The sequence below is a fragment of the Melopsittacus undulatus genome, chromosome 10 (genome assembly GCF_012275295.1).
Source record: "Melopsittacus undulatus isolate bMelUnd1 chromosome 10, bMelUnd1.mat.Z, whole genome shotgun sequence".
NCBI classification, from domain to species: domain Eukaryota; kingdom Metazoa; phylum Chordata; class Aves; order Psittaciformes; family Psittaculidae; genus Melopsittacus; species Melopsittacus undulatus.
The window spans coordinates 33,394,758-33,416,938 of record NC_047536.1 but is presented as its reverse complement, the minus strand read 5'-3'; positions in this window follow the sequence as shown (position 1 = coordinate 33,416,938).

Sequence of the window (22,181 nt, the reverse complement as noted above, 5' to 3'; positions counted from 1 at the left end):
CACGCCATTCATCCTGAGTACACAAGAGCTCGCAAATTTAATAAGCAGAATCCATTTCAGCCCCGTGGCCTGCCATGGCAACAGGAGAGAGGGGCTCCAGCCTTCGCTGCTCAGGCATCATTATCTCCAGGGCCATCTGCTCCAGAGAAGCACAATCCCAAACTCATTTAAATAGAGCCAGCCTGAAATATGTGATGATTTTTCCCAGTCTCCCCCCCTTCCCCGCCGGCTTCCCCCCGCTACACCTCGGCACACAAGCGGGAGGAGATGTAATATTCAAAGGGTGAGGAGAGGGTGCAGGAGATAAGATTATAGCGATAATGAATGGGGGAGGGAGGAACTTTCCTCCTTTGGCTGCCGTTCCCCGGGAACGCGAGAGGTTGTGATAAATTATAAATGTATTTTTCAAGTCATCTTCTTGGAAGAAATATTTCACAAACAATGATTCATCGCCCTCCCCAGAACTCAGCCTCTCAGGAACAATTAAGCAGTGAAGAAAACTAACGCAGCTAATCCGTTTCTTCCCCTGCTTTCTGACTGACAGCACGCTGTCCTCGTCACAAATGGATGCGATAAATTAGCCTGCCCCTAAACGGGTTCACCCCTTGTAACTGGGGACAGTTTGGAAAGCAAGTGGGAAGGGTTAAGGGGAAGAGGACTCAGTCCTTGCCCTGTGGGGCTCAGATGATTTGTACCCGTGGATGTGCTGCCTTGTATTAAGGTGCTCCCAAGACGGGGTTTAAACACGGACCCATAGCAGCTCGCTGAGATGTGCATCCCCGATGGGGATGGAGGGGGGGACAGACACATGGGCTTTGACAGAGGGACATAAACAAGAGCGTGCAAAGTTGCACCGTGCCTCTGCTTCTGGGCAAAGTCATTTCTAATGCATCTGGTTTATTTCAGACGTAACTCACTGCTCAGCTGCGGGAGCTGTAAGGAGCAGCGTGAACCAACGCAGGGGTAATGGGGGATGCTGGTGGGTGGCTTCACAAGTCATTACTCCAACAGCGTGTAAACTTTGAGGAGCACGTTGGGTTGTAGCTGGGGGGAGATGGTCAACAGCAAGCACCTGAGTGAGTAAGGATGTTTCTCTGCCCAACCCCTCCACTGTGGCTCTATGTGATAAGAGAAGTGTCAGAGCCAGAGGGGAAAGAAGTTACTGCAGGAATTCCTGAAAGATGCCATTTCTCATTTGTTTTCTGTCATGGTCTTCTGATCTCCACTACTCTCTGGGTCACAGGGATGAATCTGTCATGGGCTGAAGGATGGGTTTCCTCTGCTGAACTGAATGCAGCACCCATCCACTGAGCATCCCTGTCCCTCCCGTGAGTCTGTAATGTGTGTGGAAACACCTGCCTTGCTCTCACGTTTCTAGGTCTGCAGCACACATACCCCACACAGCAGGAGCGCACAGAGGACTGAGGCTGCAGATGGGATAGGAAGAAATGGGATGGGATGGAAAGCTGCAGCCCCCGTGGTTTCAGGGCAGGTATGCAGTGGGATGTGTGACTTTGCCAGTTCCTGGTTCATGCATTCATGGTGCTGGGGGTCTCCTTCACCTGAAGTTCCAACCTGCCACGTTTCCCAGCTCCGCTCCGTAGCATATGGAGTTTATGTAGATTATACGGAGTGAGGCTGCAGTACATCAGTGAGATCAAATGAAAGTGTAGAAATGTGTCTGGGGTAGGAGGGAAATGAAATCATATATATTCATTACATTTATTTAGTGTGTTCAGCCTCCCAGTGCCCATAACACCCTATGTACTCTGTCATCCTTCACCTCCAGCAGAGGCAGCCACCTCTGGGAGAGGTGCCAGGAAACAAAAGCAGCATCACCGAGGCAGGGATGTGATGAATGTCTGCAAGGATGGACGTCCCCCCTGGCCCCAGGGAGAGCTGAAGGAGGCAGAATGGAATACATCTTGGAATCCAGAGTTTTCTGCCATCAACTGAGTCCTGGGACATTCCTGTGTCTGCTCCTGTGGGTTTCTGCAGGAGTAATGCTTGCTCAGGTGAGGAAATCATGGTTTTATTGCTGGTGCCATCCCTGGGCAATGCAACCACATATGCACAATATAGCTTGGGTGACCAAAGTGCCCAGTATCCCCTCCTGGAGGCCGAACCTGCTTTAACCACATCCCTTACTTTGCACTGGTATCATCTTTAAGTGTTCCCTAACTCAGGTTGTCAAGTCATTGATTAGGAATGCAGACTCAGCAAACCCCAGGTGATAAATAGCCTATGACATATTAACTTGCATAGAAAGTCTCTATTGCTCGGAAATCTTTTTTGGTTGATAAATTGCAGGATCTACCACAAAATCCATAATAATGTGTTTTTCTCTGTAGCTCAGTTAGAAATAATAAGGTACCAAGTGTTATCAGAGATGAATAAGCTCCCAAGTATTTGCAGAAGTATTTTAATTTATTAAACCTGCAGAATAGTTGAAATATTCATAAGAATGGTTTTGCTTCAAGTTTCTCAGCTTTTTCTTCTTGTGGACTTGGATAATGCTACATAAAGACCTGAAGCTAACCGGGCCTTTGAGTTCTTGTCATAGAGACATTTGGCCTTAAAGAAGATGAACAAAACCCCTTTTTGAAGACAGAAGTTCATCTCCTGTTCTCTTATTTTAGAAGAAAGTGTATTTCCTTTAAGGAAATTTCAGACCTTTGCCTCTCCTCATGTAAATCCTTGTCAGAAATGTCCCAGGAACTGCTATTCCCAGTAACATGCAGCATCCACACCAGATGACAGAAGACCCAGATGTCTTCAGAGGCAAGCTGATGCTGCACACCCCATCTGATCCTCTGTGAAATCTCAGCCTGGAGTTCCATGGACACCCTTTCAGCAGCCAGCCTCGACTCTTGCCTTAAGCGCACGCATTCAATTATTTAGCAGGGAAAATGGGCTCCTGTAACTAATAAAACATCTGATTTAGCCCCTTAATCCCATTCTAACATCTTTAAACCAGTGCCAACACAGGTGAGACCTCTGGGAGAGGAAAGCTAAATATTGCTCTCTGCCTCGTGGCTTGCTTTCAAACGTACATTTCATTCCATCTCTGTTGCTCAGAATTAATGTTGCAAGGAGAGCAGCAGAGAGCTTTTCTAGGAAAGCATGGCAAATGCCCAGCTCCAGCAGAACCCACTGTGCAGATCCGCTGTACCACGGGTAATTCATCCCGCATGGCAAAGACTTGTTTTTCTGATATGCTCAGCTGTTAGCGAGCTGAGGAAACCAACCCATGGGTCAAAGCAAATCCTCCTGCCTTGTTTGTCAGGTTGTGAAGAGATAAAACCCAGCAGGTGGGAAGGAAGAGATTGAATGGGGTGATTTTTCATTCTTCCATAAGCAAATTCCTGGCTGCAATCTCTGCAGCTCCTGGTGGGGTGGCCTAACGGAATAAGACAACACAGCCCAAAATCTTGCCTGCGTAATTGTGTGCTTCACTGGACTGACACCGGGAATAGATTTAGTTCACTCGAGGCTCAGCTGGAGGTGGGGTGGCTTTGGAGAAGCTTACGCCTCGTCCCGCTGCATCACCCCTCCTTGATTGATCACCTTTTCTGCAGGCTCTGACAAGAGGTATGGAATTATCATTAAAGGTGCCCCTCAGAAAGGCTCTAAGACATATTCTATCAGATTTATACCTGGGAGTATAAATCTATCAGATGTATATGAGGAGTGAGGCTATAAGCATCTTCTTTTGCACCCCATGGGTTGATTCTGCAGGGACTGGGGGTAAAGGGATGATGGTGTGGAGGCACACTTGGGCTGGGAACCTGTGCTTGGGAGACCAACAAATCCCAGTGTTTTGGCCTTAGTCTGGTACAACTCAGCTTTAATTGTGATCACATTATCAAGAATTAAAAAAAGAAAAATAAGGAGGAAATTTGACATTTTCTGACCAAATAAAAAATAGCATTTGAATTGCGTGTAGTGACGATGCATCGAATTAGAAGTCCAGGAAGATTTGGGGCAGGCGATAGCTATAATTGTACCTAACATCCTTCCTGGCTTCTATTTCACACGCAGCCTTGTTTTCTCTCCTATTTGCTATTTTTGTGTTCTGTCATGGGTTTGAGCCGTGGTATTTTGAAAAGCTCATCCCTGTGCACAGCAGCAGCTGCCGCCGCGCCACCAGCCCTGTTGCCATGGCTGATCCACAGGGCTTGTGCCAGAATCTTGTTGGTCAACAAGCCTCTGTCAGTGCTGCCGGGCTGCGTGTTTCCATAGCTATCCATGGAGAGGAGCATCCTCAGGTGAAGTGATGCTGCATCTCCCTTCTAAAGGACTCATCCTCAATGCGCTCGTAGGTTTGTAGTCCTACAAGTGACTATTTAGCACCCTAGCAGCTGAGCTCTTGCCAAATGAGCTCTAAAAGCAAGAGGAATGGTTTTTAACATAGAGCAGCTCATCTGTGCTCATCAAAAGGGAGCGTTCAGCTTGAAAATGTCCCCTCTTCATGTAATTCATGGGCTTCAAAAATCAGCTTCCTCAGACGCGGGTGCCTTGAGAACATCCGTTTTTAACACATTTGAAGGAGTGAATTCCTCTCACTGGACTTAATTAGGGACAGGTACAAAAATAAATGGAGGAAGAAGATCTTAGGAGGAAAGTGAGTCTATTAGGGAAGGACTGTAGGGCTTTTTAATTAATGCCAGAACAGCTGTCCTTAAACTGTTTCTCTCTTAGGAGCAGATTATCCCAGTGAAGGCTAAGAGGTCATGGAAAACAAGGAGCAAGTTCTGTTCAGAGCTTCTGCTTCCCATTTGCATCACTGTCACCAGCAACTGTGAGCATTTGTCTGGTCCTTCCTTGGATTGCAGCGTATTTCTGTTTTCTTACAATATAGACTCATCCCAGTTTGTTTCTAAGCGAATTGCTTTTTTGTTCATGTTGCCTATTCCCTAAACAGTCGTATTAGTGGTGGCAGCATGTCATTTTGATGGTGTTATGACAGTGTGACGCCAAACTCGCATTAACATAACATTCCTTTTTAAAGCTTGTCTGAAAACATATTGTTCTCCCTTGCCAGCACTCCTCTGCTTCTCTCACCCTTTACCATGGGTTCTGGGTTGTCTTTTTTGGTTTAACTCCATTGCAAACAGGCTGATACATAGCGTATATGGAGGCAGTTTGCTGATCATTCAGGTGATGAGACCAAGGGAGAAAAGAACAAACCCCAGGGCTGTCCAGAAGGAAAGCCCCAAGCCCACATTTCTCTGACACCCTCCCTTTTCTTATGCTTCACCTCACTCAGATTTATTGAGTTTTGATTTATGACGTTTAGGTTTCAAGCTCCCCATTGCTACCATGGGATTCTTTATGATTATTCCACCTTTCCTTCTCCAACCTCAGTTAAAAGGTGGACTCTGATGTCCTCTGAATGGTGAAATCGGTATTAAATTGAGAAAGCTTTGAAGAGGGGAAGGCCATAACTCAGGGTATGAGGAGCTCTCTGTGTGCACAAAGGGGGATGAGTAGATCCTCTGACTTGTTTGGATACCCTGCTTTTCTGGTGTGAGGTCTGTGGGATGCTCACTCAGGGATGGAGTTGGTTTGGGCTGGAAATCAAAGCTGTTTGCTAAATACCACACATAGTTTTTAGGCAGAAAGTGAAATAGTGCTTGTTTCCCAGGGAAGAGAGTTTTATGTTAGAAGTGAATATTAGGAGGGCAAAACTCACCTCTGGTCCTTGTGACGCACAGGCAGCAAGATGCACGCAGAAGCCTGGCTGGCAAACACCGGCCAATCCAGGACCCACCATACAAAGAGCTTTTCCATTGTTGGTTGAAAGGACACTGGGAACTTCACCCAACTCCGCTCACCTCCCCAGTGGGGCAAATATGGTCCAGATTGGCTTGGTGTGTTCCTGGCTGCAGGGCTTTCCTGTCTCTTAGTGCTGAAGGAGGATGGGACTGGGTCCTGTGATACAATGCAGAGTAGAGTTCCCCAACAGCACACCCATAGGTGTGAAACACCAACTGTCCAAGAGCCTGTGGTTGAGCACAGACCCCATTCCCATCACCCTGGATACCTGCACCTCGCTGCTCCTCCTTCCTGCCCCTTGTCCCCAGCCCCTTCCTCCCAGCAAACCTTTGCTCGGGGTTTATCTTTGCCTGTTTGTTTTCCCATCCCTCCTCCTGCTCCCTGACCTGACAAGTGCTCCTTTTAGCAGAGTATTAATTATCATCGCAGTGCTGGGACTAGTAATTATCCCTCCCTTGTGCTTTATGGGCTTCCCAGCACGGCTTGCAATGAGGACAGGGTGAAACGGCTCAGCTGGCAAGGGGCTTGTGGTGTGTGTCTGGGAGCCGTGGTAATTGTCCTGTGCCAGAGAGGAGGGAATGAGGGGAAGAAGAAGGAAAAGGAGAAATCATCTCTTTGCAGTCAATGGTGAATTGGATAATTCAGCTTGTAGCCTTTAACCAGGGTGTTTTGGCTCACAGTTTATGATGGAAAAGTAAAGCAGGAGGAACCTGAGGCTGTTCACCTGGAGATGGAGAATCCTAGGAGGGCTGAGAGGATGATAACCATGTTTGTCAGTGCTGAGAAACTCCCCTATAGCAAGAAGCATTGGAAAATATCCCAGTAGAGACATACAGAGGGACCATAGGGAGAAGATTCCAATGATGCAGCACAACTGAGCGCAGTAGCATCCATCCAGTTCTCTCACTGTATTGAGTACCACGCTGAGCCCAGCAAGGAGGCATCATGTAGGATGGCCACACTGGAGCGCATGGAGGTTGGAGCCTGGATGCCTTCCAAGGCACAGTGCTACCAGGAACACAACAGCTCTCTGTCAGGAATAGGGTAAAAAAAACCCCAAATAATCCTCTCTGGCCAAAACTGTGATTTTTAATTCAGCAAAATGACAACACTCTGCTGGTGAAAATTACCTTTCATTCCAGGAGGGAAGGGAAAGGGAGATAACAATGAAATAAGTGGTGTTTTTCTTCCCTTTATGTCTTTTTTGCAAACCTATAAGGTTTCTTTCTGTCCTTTTTCCCCCCCCACATTCCTGCAGGAGTGTGAAGTTTCATTACAATTTATTGTGTATTTTGTCTAGGAATTTAGGGCTCTCAAGAAATCACAGCCCCAGTGTGGCAAACACTGCTGATGGACATGGTGAGAGGCATGGTGCGCTCTGAGCACCTCTTGCTCAAAACATAGAAGCCAAGTGTCAGAGGGAAATGGATGAAGGCATTTCCCCATGGCCACCCTAAAAAACCAGTGCCAGGGATAGAAATGAAATCCAGCTCTCCCTTCTCCTTTGAGAACCTGCATGCTTGGGGGTATTTTCATGGTACTACAGATTAACTGTGGCAATTGGGATGCTGAAGTGATAAGCTAGATAGCAGCATCCTGTCCTGGCTGCTGCTCTGCCTCATGCCTGACACTGAGTCAAGTGGGATGTGTGAGACCTAAGCCATGTGGGTGTGCACTGACCCAAAGGACATTCCCATGTGCAGCATCTTGGATATTGTGGGATCAAGCCCTGCAGCTTCCCCTTGTGCTGATGGATAACATGAGAAGTGCTTGACTTTGGGTAAGCTTTGGAGGACACATTCTACAGAGGTGAATTGCACAAGTAAATCCTCAGGCTATCCAGGGTGCAGACTTTGCCGCTGGGCGATTAGTCAGAGTCAATTGTCCATCATTAATGGCCACTAGTTTTGGGATCATCCTTACAGGCATAGTTGTCCTGAGAAGCTCAATCCTCAAACACATAAGCATTGCATCTCTGCCTGAGCAGCAAGGGACCTTTGAGCATCTCTGATACACTGGGACCAGCTGCGCTTTGGGACTGTGGGCTAAGGAAGGTGGTGCTTAGCTCTTCACTCTGCTGGTCTCCGTAACCTTGGTCAAACCACTTGCCATTCTGAAGAGGGTGGAAGAAGATTCAGTGCAGCAGCTCCTGAGGGCAGGCAGCCCCAGCTTTCCATGTGCTGGAATGAGGTATAGCACCAAACCGGGCTGGAAGGCTTCAGCCTCTTCCCACCATGTGGCTGGGGCAGCACTGAGGGATGTGCATTCAACACTGATTGTTCCTTTCTTGTCTGCTCCACGTCTGGCTCAGCAAAACCAGTCCAAGCATGGTCCTGAGTCACCCCGTGCCTCAATTTCCCCTCCTGCTATATGAGGTTAATCATCATCTTTAGTTTTGCATTGACAGCATCGCGCTGCCATACAGAACCTAATGGGAAAAGCTTTCTTAATGAAGACAAGCAACGCTCCCACGGTCGGACATCCCCCATCCACAGTAGCTGATTTTGGCCATGTGCACATCCTTCCTGTGCAGCAGACAACGAACTGGCTCAGGAACCCGCATCCATCCTCCATCTCGTTCGAGGCAGATTGCTCACGGGTGGAGGAAAGCTCCTGGAGAGTGAACCTTGTCAGCAAAAATGCAAATATTTGGCGTCAGAGTGTTCATTACAGCAGAACTCGATTTCAGGGTCAGCCCCTTCGCAGCAAATTGTTAGCCAGCAAAAGTGTTTATTGTCACCACACTCTGGCAGTTTTGACAGTACCTATCAAGTTGAGCTTGACAGTATCTGCATACTGCTTCCCTGGTGCAGCCATGGGAGAGGTGCTGCAGGGAAGAGATGGGAGGCAGATTCCAGTCATCAGATGACTGGAGCTGTCCCCTCTGTGAAAAAGGCAGGGCTGTTGGGGGGTGGGGGGAAGTGTAACACAGGCTGTTGGGAAGATGGTGTCTGAAGAGAAATGTGGTGGTTTCAGTTTAGTTTAGTTTAGTTTTTATAATAGTTTTTATTATTTTATTTTATTTTACTTAATTTTATTTATTTTATTTAACTTTTTAATATTTTATTCATTTTATTTTATTTTTAGCTTTCATTACTTTATTTTACATTTTATTTTATTTCACTTTATTTTATATTACTTTATTTATTTTTTATTTCACTTTTTATTATTTTATTTTATTTTATTTATTTTATTTTATTTTATTTATTTTCAGATACAAAACTACACACATGGAACACCAAACTCTCCCCCAGCCTGCACAGGACTAAGGCTGATGGGAAGAGGATGACGCTGCTGGCAAGGCCAGAGGGATAAGCACCCATGTCTTTGCACTGTGCTCCGAGACCAGGGGATGGAGGGGGCCAGGACCAGCTCTGCCTCACCAGTGAAGGGGGACAGGGGAGGCAGAACATGAATATGGGGGAAAACAAGAACCAGGATGAGATGCTTGTGAAAACACCAAGGAGTGGACAAGGCAGCTGCAGCCACAAGGCCTGATAATGACATCCAGGGGCTTCCTCTGCTCCACAAATGTGCTTTCAGCTCAAGGATGCATTAATTTCACTCTGCTTTTTGCTCCTCCACAGCTTCACTTTTCCCCCACTAATGCACAGGGAAGGTGGGATGGGTTGGAGCTGCTGTGAATGAGTTTTGTTTCCTCGCTTGCAGGAGCTGAGCGAAGGCTGTTTCATCTCAACAGGCTGCTCCCAACACCCCTTAATTTGAGATCTCCTGCATGCAGGAAGCGATGGAGTTGAGTGACCTTGCTGAATCCCGGCTGCTGCAGCTGCAGGAGAACAGGGGAGGAAAAGAAAAGAGGGGAGGAGGAAGAGGCACTTTGCAGTCTCCCATTAAAGCCCCAAGAGGCTGAAGATAAGAGAGTGGAAGTTTCAAATTGCCAGAACACCGTTCTGAAAGTCATTTTCCAAGCGCGGAGCTCTCTGCAATGTCACCTCTCATCTTCCAAGGTGGGGATTGAAGGGACAATAAAGCACAGAATACTCTGCAAAGACAGAGTTGTTAATTCAAAGATGGAAGAGGTGCCAGGCCCCAAACAGGCTGTCTCATACCCCCTTCGGTACACAGACCTCTGCAGGCAGATGTAGCTGTACAGGCGGCTGGCTCCAGCTCCTTTCCTGAGCCATATCCAGCCTGGATGAGTGATCTGGCTGAAGTAAGCATGGCTTATCCAGGTCCTGCTAAGAGCAGAAGCCCACGTATTCCACAGTTACACTTTTAATTTGACTCCAATTCCTGACTTTCAATTAAATCCAGTGATGATGGTATGTATTATTTCCTTTGACATTGATGACACCAGCAGAAGACCATGATGGATGTGCAGAAGAGAAGGTGCACTTTGCTATTCCCCCACCCTCTGCCCCGGCCAAGCTGTTCCTCCCCAATCCCTCTTCCAGCTCTCTGCCTTCAAAGAAATCTGGGATAAGGAATTGGATGTATTCAACAAAGAGTTCTGGATCTTGCACCAAGAGTGAATTTGCCTCTTGCTCTACATTCTTTGCTGACCTTTATTCCAACAGCATCCCCCCTTATGTTTATAAGATAATACCCCCTCCCCCCAAATATACAGGCTTGTCCTGCTGAGATAAATTGCATTCAACTCTCTTTAGTTAATATCAGCTTTGTTCTGGGCTTCTTATTACTGGTGCCACCTGTCCCTCCAAGCACAGGCTTTCCCCCTTTCCCAAATTACCCAAGTTGAGGCTTGGGTGGGCTTTCTCCTTGCAAATACACTTATTTGGCCTCCCCTGGGTCACAATGCTGAGATTGACACTGATGATCCAGCTTTTTGCCAGGCAATTCCTCCTCTCCCTCCCTTTCCTTTCTCTGCAGGCCAGGGCTGACCACAGAAAGAGCTGGGCTTGGTTTTATCCAGGACAATGAGCAGAGCATGATGGCTCACACAACCTGGGAGGACGCTTTGTCAATGGGGTAACAAAGTTCAGTGCTATCATACATGTTAATCACAATCTTGGTTACTTTTCTTCTATTATTATTATTATTATTATTATTATTATTATTATTATTATTATTATTATTTCCTGGTAACTATTTCCCTGCTTTTCCATCTGGAAGGCCAGTGAGAGTGTTCTTCACTGGCCTGTAGCCAGTTTTCTCCAGCTGGGATCAGTTCAGTCCAATGTTGCCATCTGTCCTTTGAGGTAGAGGGACATCCTCTTCCATTTCAGATCTCTCCCAGAACCAATTCCCCCTTTTCCTTTCCCTGTGTACCCTGGACTCAACCAAAGCCTCAAATGTGTGGCTATAATTGGACTTGTGTGTTTCTAAGAAGACATTTGTATGTGAGAGGTCCAGTGTCCTGACCACTGGCTGCTCAGAGCCACACGGTTGCTCAGCCTAGGGTTAGTTGGGGAGGATTCTCACTCCACAAGCACATAGGGTGTGTTTTGGGGTCTCACTGACATAGTGGATGTAGATCAGGCTCCCTGGGGCTGCTTTGCCTGGTCATAGGGTCCTACCCCCTCCGGGATGTAGATGTTATCACTTCACCTCTCCCCCAATGAAAGGCAATAGTGAGCCCCTCACACTACTGAGAATGGGTGCCCTTCCCCAGTTTCCCCCTTTCCCTGCCCATCCATGGGGGATAGCGGGGAGGGGGGGCCAAACACACACACCCAAACCCCAGAGCCATTGTGCGGGGTCCCCGCGGATTGGCCGCCGAGTGCGCCGCACTGATTTTGCGCCGAGGTCCCATTGGCCGCCGCTGCACATAAGTTTTTGCTCCGGACGCAACTTTTCCCAGGGCGGATGGAGTAACCCTACGGCAGCGGCCCCGTTCCAGCCCGGACCCCCGGGCCACGGCTCCTGCCGCCTCCCGGCAAGGATGAAGCTCTGCGGGACCTTCCTCGGTTCGTAGCCGCTTGCTGGCAGTGGGGAGGGGGGGTGAGAGTGCGGATGTGTGTTCCTGAGCGATTCCCCCATCCCGTTTCCCCTCTAAATCACTTCAGCATCTTAATTATGCTTAAGTCACCCAAAAAAGGGGGGTCGCGGACCCACAAAGTCCTCCGTTCGCCCTTGTTTTATGATGTTTTATCCCCGGTGGAAAGAGGTTTCAGAGCGCAGCTTTCTCGTGTTTGCCGGTACCGGGCTCAGCTGTGAAGGGCTACGGGGGATGGGAATGGAGCGGGGGGGGTGGATGCTGCCACTCCGGCGCACCGGCGGGGCTTTGTCCTTGCTGCTGTGGGTTTCACCTAACTACAAAGGACTGGGTAGGGAGGAGGGAGAAAATCCTGTTTTCTGCTGCCTCTGGTCGCACTTCTGCTGGGGGTGGTGGTGTTCGGTTTGCTTTTGCGTGTTAGTTTATTTTTATGCCCCGCTTGCACGTTGCTGGATAATAAAAGGGTGAGGAGGATGCTATTAAGTACAAAGTTGGTTGCTGCCTGCTCAGCTGAATGTGTTTTGGTGCCTGAATTAACCCGAGAACAAAGGAGTAAGTTTAGGGATAATGCGAGCAAAAAGACGGTGATTGCTCCAATTGTTGTTCTTCGGGGAGAAAAGAGCTCAAGGTTTGGGTGAGACAAAGGCGTTGCCTCTTCGGGAAGGAGCCGCCCAGATCGGGGGGAAGGGGCGCTCTGGAGATCGAGCAAAGGGTTATTAGAAGTTTTTTTTGTGCCTGTGCATGTTGTTCCATCTGCCAGGGGCCTGTAGTGGGCAGGTTTCTTCGCAACCCTTCAGCTGTTCCATATACAATATTAATGCTGGCCATTTCTATTCGGCATACAACAGCACTAATTGTAGTCTGAGGCATTAAGGCAGTCAGCCCATCTGCATAGAAGCTTTCAGAAAGGAACAAGGAAGGGGAAAAAAGAAGAGGAATCTTTCACCCCCAGCTGGTAACCGGAGAAGTTGGTGCCAATTACAAATGCAGAAAGTTTGAGATCTAATTTTCGTTCTCAAAGAAGCCAACGAAACGCAATGTGGTGGTTTTATGCCTGTATTTACACAGTCAAAAGCAGCTTTATTTCGAATAATCTCAAACTTGAAACGCTTGACCTGAAAACAGGAGCAGAGCAGGATTATTATTATGATTGCTAATAAATTGCACAGAGATGTGTGTGCAAAGTGAATCTACTTTTACAAACCCTTTTGGCATTCGCTTCTGCAGGGGACAGGCAGGCAGCGACCCTCTTCCTCCTGCCTCCGACAAAGTGAAAATACATGAATATGCATTGAATACCTCTCTGCTGTGTCGCTCCCATAGGGAAGCGGCAGCTCTTCCCGACCTGGGACCACACAGTAACTATTTCCTCCTTGGAAACTGTTGTAAAGTGACTCTGTAGAGGTCAGAAAACCCCCAAATCCATCCATCCCCCCCCCAAAAAGGTTGCAAGATGCTGAAGAGGGTGATAAGCGATGGGGTGATGGGAGCTGTCCGCCGCCGTGGTGCTGACCCGCCGCCTGCCCGGCCCACACATGGTCTCGCTTCCTCGTCGGGCTCCTCTGGCGTGGGGATGGTGTATGTGTGTCCGGGGACATTAAGAGGTTAAGGAGGGATTTGGGAGCTGTGAGATAGGAATTTCTGCCGGCCGATGAAGTTGGAGGTGATTGGAAACTGTGGGTCCGGTGTTGGGTGCTTGCAGTGTTTTGGAAGGGTTTGGGGACAAAGAAACACCAAACACTCTCTTGCAACCCAGAGCTTACTCGAATGGTATTAATGCTGTCAGCTGCCTTAGGGATCCTTGGTGAGCTGCATGTTAATAAATTCAACAGCAGTGATAAAAATTAATATGTACTAACAGCTGGAGAGGCACAGGTATAGAGTCATAGAATCCCAGGTTGGAAGAGGCCTCAAAGATCATCTGATCCAGCCTTTCTTGGTGAAGCATTATCTAGACTTAGATGTCCCAGCACCCTGTCCATCTGAGTCTTAAAAGTAGAATCCACCACTTCCCTGGGAGGTTATTCCAATGGCTGATGGATCTCATTGTGAAAAATTTTCCTCTTGTGTCCAGATGGAATGTCCCCAGGAGATGTGCATATTCACACACGTGCAGTATGTGTGTACATAAATTGGTGTGGAAACATGCAAGTAAACACACTTCTTCTTGCCTTCTATCCTGTCTATTGTGCTTTTGTTTCTCAAGTTTTAGCGTTGCGTCTCGAAATGAAGTAGTGGTGGAGGGGACCAGGCAGCATTGTGAGCAGAGAGGAGCTGAGTCCACCCAGCCCTCCCTTTGATTCTATCACGGGTGCAGAACAATGGAGATGCAGTGTAGCACCAGGCCTGCTGCCTGCAGATAAGAGTTTAATAGAATTTCTGAATGCCAAAGGTTTAGGATGTAAAATATCCCTGTCTTCCGTGGTGTGTCCAAAGGAGATAGAAAGCGGCTTTTCAGGAGTACTCTCTGCTGAATACCTCCTTTATGTTAATGGTTTAGGAGCACACCAGGCTCACAAGGCATGGAAAACGGCATCAGAAGAGCCTCCAAGGTGGCCTCAACAGTTTAAAACTAGTGTTTTTGTCACCTTCTCCTCAATAAAACACCTGAGATGGGGAATTGACTCACTCTCCCCTGTTATGCACCTGTGGGTGAGATGGGCTACATGCAGCACTTCCAAAGGCCCACACTGTCAGGCAGGAAGCTCATAACACACATGGGCTGAAACCTCAGGCAGCTTGAGAGGTTTTTCCCCCTCCTGACCGCACCTCACGTGGCCTGAGCAGGGGTGACCTGGAAAGGGGTGGTTGGAGCTCTCCTGAAGCTCTGGAGCTGGAGTTTCCTGCAGGAGAGCACATCCTCAGCAGGATTCAACTCTGTGCCAGGCTCTGCCTCTGCTCTCCCAGCTCTCTGAAGGCTCCTGGGGTTTCTATCCATTTGTGCTCTCCTGTATCTTTTTGGAAGTCTTTATTAAGATGATGGTAAAGTCTTAATCATCTCAGTGATGCTGGGGATGGTGTGAGGATGCAGGGAAAAGCACTGGCTAGAAAGGTGACCACCCTCCCCACCCCCCCCCATATCCCATGGGGCTGCCTGTGTGTTCCCTGCTGCTTCCAAAAAGTTGTAATCCAAGTGCTAATGCTCCTGTCTGGCAGGGGACAGACAGACAGAGGGGATGTGCTAATGCCCTTCCTCCTGCACCGTGCCGGGGTCTGTCCCCAGAGCATCCTTCCAGCTTGATGAGGGCTTTCTCCTCCTGGGTGGCCAGCTCTCCCCTGAACAGGAGCATAATAGTAGCTCCTGGAAAGCGATGTAATGGAAGAACACGCACTTCACTTGCTCAGAACCAATCCCCAAACTGTTATAGTTACAGTTTTCTTTTAGGACTTCTCTGTGTGTTATTCTTCTTCCCATCACGAAGTCCAAAATGTAACCACCTGAGCCACAATCCGTTCTTCCTGGCGTGAGGTGATGTCTGCTGGGAACATATTCTGACATTTCTTATTTAATTTTAAAGAGAGGAGAAAAAATATTTATATACCTTTTAACCACTTGCTTTTGAATATGTATATCAGCTAATAGGCAATACTTGCAGGTTCGTAGAGGCGATAAATTTCCCAGTCTGTTCTTTATGGTGATAGGTCATCTTCCTAACCACCAATAAATATTGTAAAGTACTTTCGCTGGAGCTGTGCTAACCCAGGGCATCTGTCACTCGCTGCTTGCTGCTATTAGGAATTATTGGGCCGTACCACGCGCTGGGATGCGCGGAGGGGGGGACACACACACGCCACGGCGCTTGTCGCCGTCCTTTTGTGTGCCTGCTATCAAAGGAGCCCCGAGCCTCGTGCATATTAATTATGAATCAGCTCGGGTAAAATCCTTCACCTTCTGCTGGGGCTCGGGGAGGGGGAGCAGGAGGCCAAAGGGGCCGGGAGAGCCCCAACTCTCGGTGCGCTCCAGTCCGCGGCTCCATCTCTCTCTGCCTCTCTCTTTGATGCTATACTGTAAATTTATTTCACCTCGGAGAGTAAACAGATATATTGCAACCCCAAGGGTTCATGGGTAGTGTATTTACAAAGGGAAGGCGCAGCAAGCCCCCTCTGTGCCATTTCCATTAATGAGAGCGGTCATTAAGTAAATGAGACATTGCCTTTAGCAGGCTTAAGAGTTCACACACTAAGGAGTATCAGATATTTAATTGACACCAACAACCCGTCTTACACGCGTGTTACTGGTGTAGGGAAGTGGGCTGCCCTCCAAGAACTCTCCCCCCACAACCTCCCCCATGTAAATTTCATGATTGGTTTCCGTGATGTCATTTTGTAAAGGGGCAGACAATAGCTGTGGGGAAAGGTAAGTCAATATTATGTTCTTTCGCTGACAAAGGCAGATAACGCTGGCTTTTCTCTTTCCCTTTCCCCCCCCCTTCTCCTTTCCCCCCCCCCCCTTCCCTCCCCTCCCTTGGATGGAGACCGAGGGGAAAGGCTTTCGGAGCGCGCAGTCGATGTAAACAGACGCAGGCGTTTCGCCTTTAGAGCACGGAGCCTGGCTTGTTGTTTTGAAAACTGCACCGGAAAACCGAGGGGGATTTTGTTTGATACCATGATCATCACGCTCCCAGGTCCATCTTTGCTCGCTCGCCGCGAGACGCGAGTGGACAGGATCCGCTTCTGACTGGAAAGAGGTTGAATAAGATGAGAAAGGAGGTTTATTAAAGGGGGGGGGGAAAGGGTGAAGGGGGGGGGAGAAGGAGGAAAAGAAAGGAGAGGAGGAAAAACAGCAGCAGAACATTGGCTTCAACCGGGAAACTTTGTGAATCCCCCTGGAAGAGGATGTGTGCCGGGTGCGTGGACCGCGAGTCCGGTGGATGCTCGGCCGGAGGGAAGCGGGGGTAGCAGAAGACGCTCCGGCGGAGCTCTCGGAGGTGCTGATGGCGGTGCGGGGCCGGGGCTGGGGCTCAGCGCGTCCCTCTCTGCCCCCCCCCCCTTCCCCTGTTCCCAACCCCTTTACTACGGAAACTCCAACCCCAGGCTGCTGCCTTCCACTCCTCGGTCTTTGGGGAGCTCTGGATGCGTATGCGGGGCGCTGGTGGTGTCTGTTGGGTCTCCTGCGTGGGGTTTGCTCCTGCTCCTGGCAGACTCCTCTTTATTCCTCCTTTTATTTCTCTTTCTTTTCCCCCTTTTCCCCAAGACCACTTTAGAGTTCTCTATTTATAGCAGCGAGGACCAAGGGCCGTGTGCCATGTTGGTGGATTTCTCTCTATACCTTGACCACGACTGAAATCTGCGGGTTCTTATTTTTAGCTGGGAAGAGGCTTTGCTTGGCTAATCTCGTTATCAATTTGAGCAAAGTTTTTGTTGTTGTTGCTGCCGTTTTGGGGGTGATTTTTGGGGGAGCATGAAGGGAAGTGGGGTCCTGAGGAGGTGCTTGTGCTGTGATTGACCCTGATGAGTTTGGCTGAGTTTGGGGTGCAGTTTGCCGGTGGGTAGGACAGACCCTCCCTGGGAGAGAGGGGGGGATCAGTACCCTCGGGGGCTCACCCCACATAAAGGGCTGGGTCAAGGGGTTCAGTCCCTTTGGAGCAGGGGTTTGGGTCATGCCAGCCCCCCCTGGAGCTGCTGTAGGGCAGGGGAGGGGGCAGGCTGCCCTCTACCCCCCCATCCCAGCTCCCCACATTGCTATTGAGCCCCTTTGCCCCGAGCAGCCACTGAAAACAAGTACAAACCCTCGGTTAAATCCTCACCATCGCCCTGCCGCTACTTTGAGTTATTTATTTCTTCTTTCTTTCCCTTTCCCTCTCTCTCGTTGCCTCATCTGCTGTTATTATCAGCCTTTTCCATATGGCCACTTTAATTAATGGCAGACAAAAGGGGGTTGGGGGGGGGGGGGGGGGGGGGGGGGGAAATCCAGGAATTAGAGTTTATAGTTGGTTTGTCTCTGATGCTGTCATAGAAACCAGAAGCAAAGATGCCGCCTTTCCACTTCTTTGTATGATCCTGTTTATTGTTCCCGAGCGGCGCAGATTGGAGCAGGCGCGTGTTGCAAAGCGCAAACCATCGCCCGTTGCTGCGGCTCGGGCACAACTTGTCCCCTTCTCCCCTTCCCTTCCTGCTTTCTCCTCCCTCGGGAAGACCATGGAAAACTCACTTTGGCTTGTTGTATTGCCTTCCTGTGCGTGCTGCAGGGGGATGTGGGATCCCCGCTGCACAAAGAGTAGGAAAACTCCACAAAGTTGGGTTTATTCCTTCCCTGAAAGCAGATGGGAGCTGCCTCTTGTCTCCCGATGGATCTGGGGTCTGTGTATCCCGGAGCAGCAGGTCCGGCTCTGCTCCGGGTGCTGTTGCAGCTCAGGGGGGACCAACCCTGGGGGTGGGTGGCAACTCCTTGGGGGTCCCATCCGAGCAGGCAGCTTCCGCTTGTCCCCTGCATATCCCCGAGTAAGGGGCTGTGATTTCCTACCCCAACAGCCGTGCTTGGGGGGAGCGGGAGCACCTCGGGCTGTGGGAAAGGCAGGAATACAGCTCCCAACCCCTGCGAGGGGGGTCTCTGGGGCTTGGCACGGCTTGAGGGGTGTCCCACTGCGGGACAGGGCTTCAGGTCAATGTCAAGGATGGCGTTGGTGGCTTTGGGACAGGGGTGTCCCCTCCCCTTTGGGCTGGGAGTGGGTGAAAATCCAAACCTCCCCCTTCCTTCTCTCCCCCCGTGGTTCCCGGCAGTTGGATGCTGAGGGCAGGGCTGACTTTGCAAGACGTAGTTCAGCGTCAGAACAGCTGCCATCTTAGCAGACAGTGATAAAGTCCGTCCCCCCCCCGTTCCCCTCCCGGACACATGGGCTTTGGGGTACTGCCTCCAAACTTGGCTTCTCAATGGGGCACGCTGCTGCTCTTGGGCTTTGAGGGGAGCAGCACATCCTGAATGAGCTGAATCGCACAGCTTTGGAGCCTGGGAATACAAACTTCTCCCTTCCCCAAAACCCCACGTTGGTTGTGCATCAGTGTTTGATAGGGTGGGCAAGTGAATTTATACTCCTGAGCCCCCCAAAATCAGTGCAATGCAAATGGTCCCTGTCTGGTGAGGGATAGAGCAACCTGGGGGTGCTTGGTTTGCAAGGGGTGCTGGTGTCTGCCTCACTTAAAAGCTTGGGGGACCTTGTGCCCCCCAAGAGCAGGGTGAGGAGGGGGAAGCAGCAGGTTTACAGTAAAGGCTGGAGTGTGTGGGGGAAATAGCCACGGCTGGGCCGGGCTTCCCAGAAGATGTGAAATGAGCCATGGGAAGGGGGGGGGGGAGATGGGGGAAGTGTTGCTGTACCGCTGGGAGGTCAGATGGGAGAGTTTAATGGCAAAGAGGGGGCAAGGCCCCATCTCCCCTTTGCTTTGTGTGCGTGTGTTGGGCTGTAAATGGAAGGACTTCTTTTTACACTTGTGAACTGTGTGGCTTAGTTGCTAGAGCTCTTAATGACAAAGAGCATCGCCTGTCATCACTTTATAGCTGTTCCTCCTATACATGGGAATCTGAGGGTGGAGAATCCACGCTGTAAACTTCCAGAGCTGAGCATAAACCATATTCTTCCCTCAATAAATCCCTTCTTTGAGCTGTTTACCTATGCTGGTTACTCCCTGGCTGTGCAGAGGAGGATGCTGACAGCAGCAGGGAGGCTCAGGTGGTCCCACATTCCAGGTTTATTTGACTTTCTAGGACATAACCCTACAGTGGCTGTGTGAAAGGGGTTATCAGGTGGGGATTAATTCCCACCCATCCTCTCAGTTCCCAGGTGTTTTCCAGCTTGGACAGGGAGAAGTTGCTGTCAGGAAAACTTGCTTTTTTCCACATTTTTTCCTCCTTTCCATCTTTTCCATCTTCCTTGTTTTAAAATATCCTTTTCCTCTTCAAATATTCTCTATTGCTTCTGGAGCCGCTTCCTTTTGCAAAGCAGAAACTTGATCCTGCACCTAGTCCTTAGAGAGGAGATCATGGTGTGAATGGAGAATAGGGATGATATGGATATGCCGTGGAGTTTCTGGGGTGGGAGAGATGCCATAAAATACCTTGCTCCTAGGGTGGAATGAGATTTCTGCTCTGGGATCTGGGAGCCAGTAGTAGTGGCAAAAAGCAGGGCTGGGACATCCCTTCTGCTTCCTTGGGATGGAAATCTATCACCTCATCTCCCTGCAAATCTATTCACCAAGGAGAAAAGGAGTTTGTGTCTGTTTGGAAGGAGGAAGTTTCCCCTCTTGGCATGTTAATCCATTGAGGGGAATTCCTGGAGGTTCAGCGTTTGCCTGTGCTGAGTTTGGGATCTGCTGCTGTTGGCTCAGCTCTGTGGGATGGGGCTGGGACATGGAAGGTGATGAGCAGATTCCTCTGGGTTCAGGTTCCATGTGTTTCCCATGCAGGGCAGCAGCAGTGTAGGATGGCATCTTGTGGCTTCTCAGAGCTGCTTTGCTGCAGCATCTTGGGGGTGTGTTTTAGTGCCATGGGAATAGCTGGAGGTGGGCACTGAGGTGAGGACATCTATGTCTAAAGACTGTAAATATGAGAAAAACACCTGAATAGAGGAACTCCTCAACATGTTCTGTGGATTTTATGTGGACTCTTTTATAGAAGGCACAAGCAGAAGCTTTAAGGAAAAAAAGAGCTAAAAGAGCTAAAAATACAAGATGAAACTAGTGTTTTTCTGTTGTTGAGGTTGTTCATCCCCACAGCAGTTCTGGGAGGCCTTGCTGTGGTTTTGCAGGTGAGGATGAGGAGGCAGAGAAGGTTTCTAGGCCAGGAAGCTCCACACTAACAACCTGAGATCTTAGTGTGAAAAGTTGGTCCCTTAAAGCAGGACTTTACCATTGGAATGCCTGCATTTTGAGCATCACTGCCTGCTTTTTAAAGTGATGCTTCTGTGCTATGTGAGTCTTTGGGGAGGCAGAGCCTGTATGAGACTGGTCCAGCAGTGCCTGGAGAGACCCAGCACTGGGAGCTGTGGCTGTTTTCAGGCAGACCCAAGAGGGCAAAGGGGTGTGAGTGTGGCTGGGGCTCCATCCCACCTCCTTGATACAATCCAAGCATCCTGGTGTATCGATGTTCATATGCAACTCAAATGTCCCGTGTGTTTTATAGCAGGGAGGAAATGAAGTGAGCTGTGAAAGCTTGTCCAGGGATGGGTGCGAAAGGATGTCAGGAAACAGTGAATTTCCAGGCACAGCGTGATTGAGGATAGGGTGGTTGAGATTCCCTTGTCCTCCCCAGCAAGTGTCAGTCTTGCAGCAGAATAAACTGCGATGCTCTGCTATGCTCTGCTTTTCATTTTGTTTTGCTTTAAAAAACCCCCAAAACATAAAAAATAGAATTTTCACCTGAATTAAAATACTTTTGATCTTTCTTTCCTTGAACTTTTTGCTTCAGAGAGAATAGATTAATAAACACTTTCAAATGGAAAAAGCACCCATAGTTTGGAAAGGACCCCCTTTTATCTTTAACACAGCTTTAACGCTAACCTGGCTATGAGCTGGTTGTCCCTCGGTTCCTTTTGTCTTGCTGGTTTTTATCTTGACAACAATAAATGCGCTTTTATTGTGATCATTCTGGTCTTTCCTGGTCACTTTTTCTTCTCTCCCTCTTATTTCGAAGTCAGCACATGGAGGAGAAAAAGGAATAAAACAAATAATTGCAATGTTATTTTAATCAGCCCAAATGAAAGAGCAAATCAGAGCAAGCATTTTAATCTGCCCCAAGCAAAACTGCCTTGTACATCTGTCATGTCGGGATTAGTGGAACTCTTTAAAGAAGCTGAAGACTTTTGAAACAAAGTATTAAACATTTGTGACCTGATTTCCATTCTTACAATATTCTCATTAAGAAGAGTGCAGGCTGGAAGACATCTGTTGCCTCCTATTTGTTTTAAGAATATTAAAGAATAATAAGAATATTGGATGAGGGGGTGGCTGCAGGAAATGTAAATGTTAATATTTGGAGCTAAGTCTCTAAGCTGCACTTTGCCAAAGTGATTCTGTGTCTCACTATGGGAAGGGTAGGGGGAAAACGCAAGTCTTGGGTGAAGCCCCTCAAGCTGGATGCTCTGGGTTGCTGGTCTTGGTCACTTTAGGCTGTTGGTGCTTTAGGCTTTGCTGCAGGCTGTGAGTTTTGGTGCATCAATAGTGGAGATTCCTGATAGAAAGTCTAGTCTTAAACTAAACCCAGGCAGAGAGGCAGCTTTAAATTGTACATAAATACAACTTATATGTGTGTGGCATCTTCATGTGTTCAATGCTGCCTTGGATCAGCCAGAAAACAGAGTAGGAAGGGAGTGCAAACGTCTTTCCTGGGTGTGCAGCTTGTGTTTTGTTTGATGCTAAGGCAGTTAAAGTAAATGGCTCAGCTTGGATCCCTAAGGAAGCAAAAAACAGCCAGGCATGTGGTCGGTAAAGTACTTGCTGAAAGAAGCCTTCCCTGTAACGTGGGTATATGGTTGAAGAGAAGGTTGCTGTCGACTGC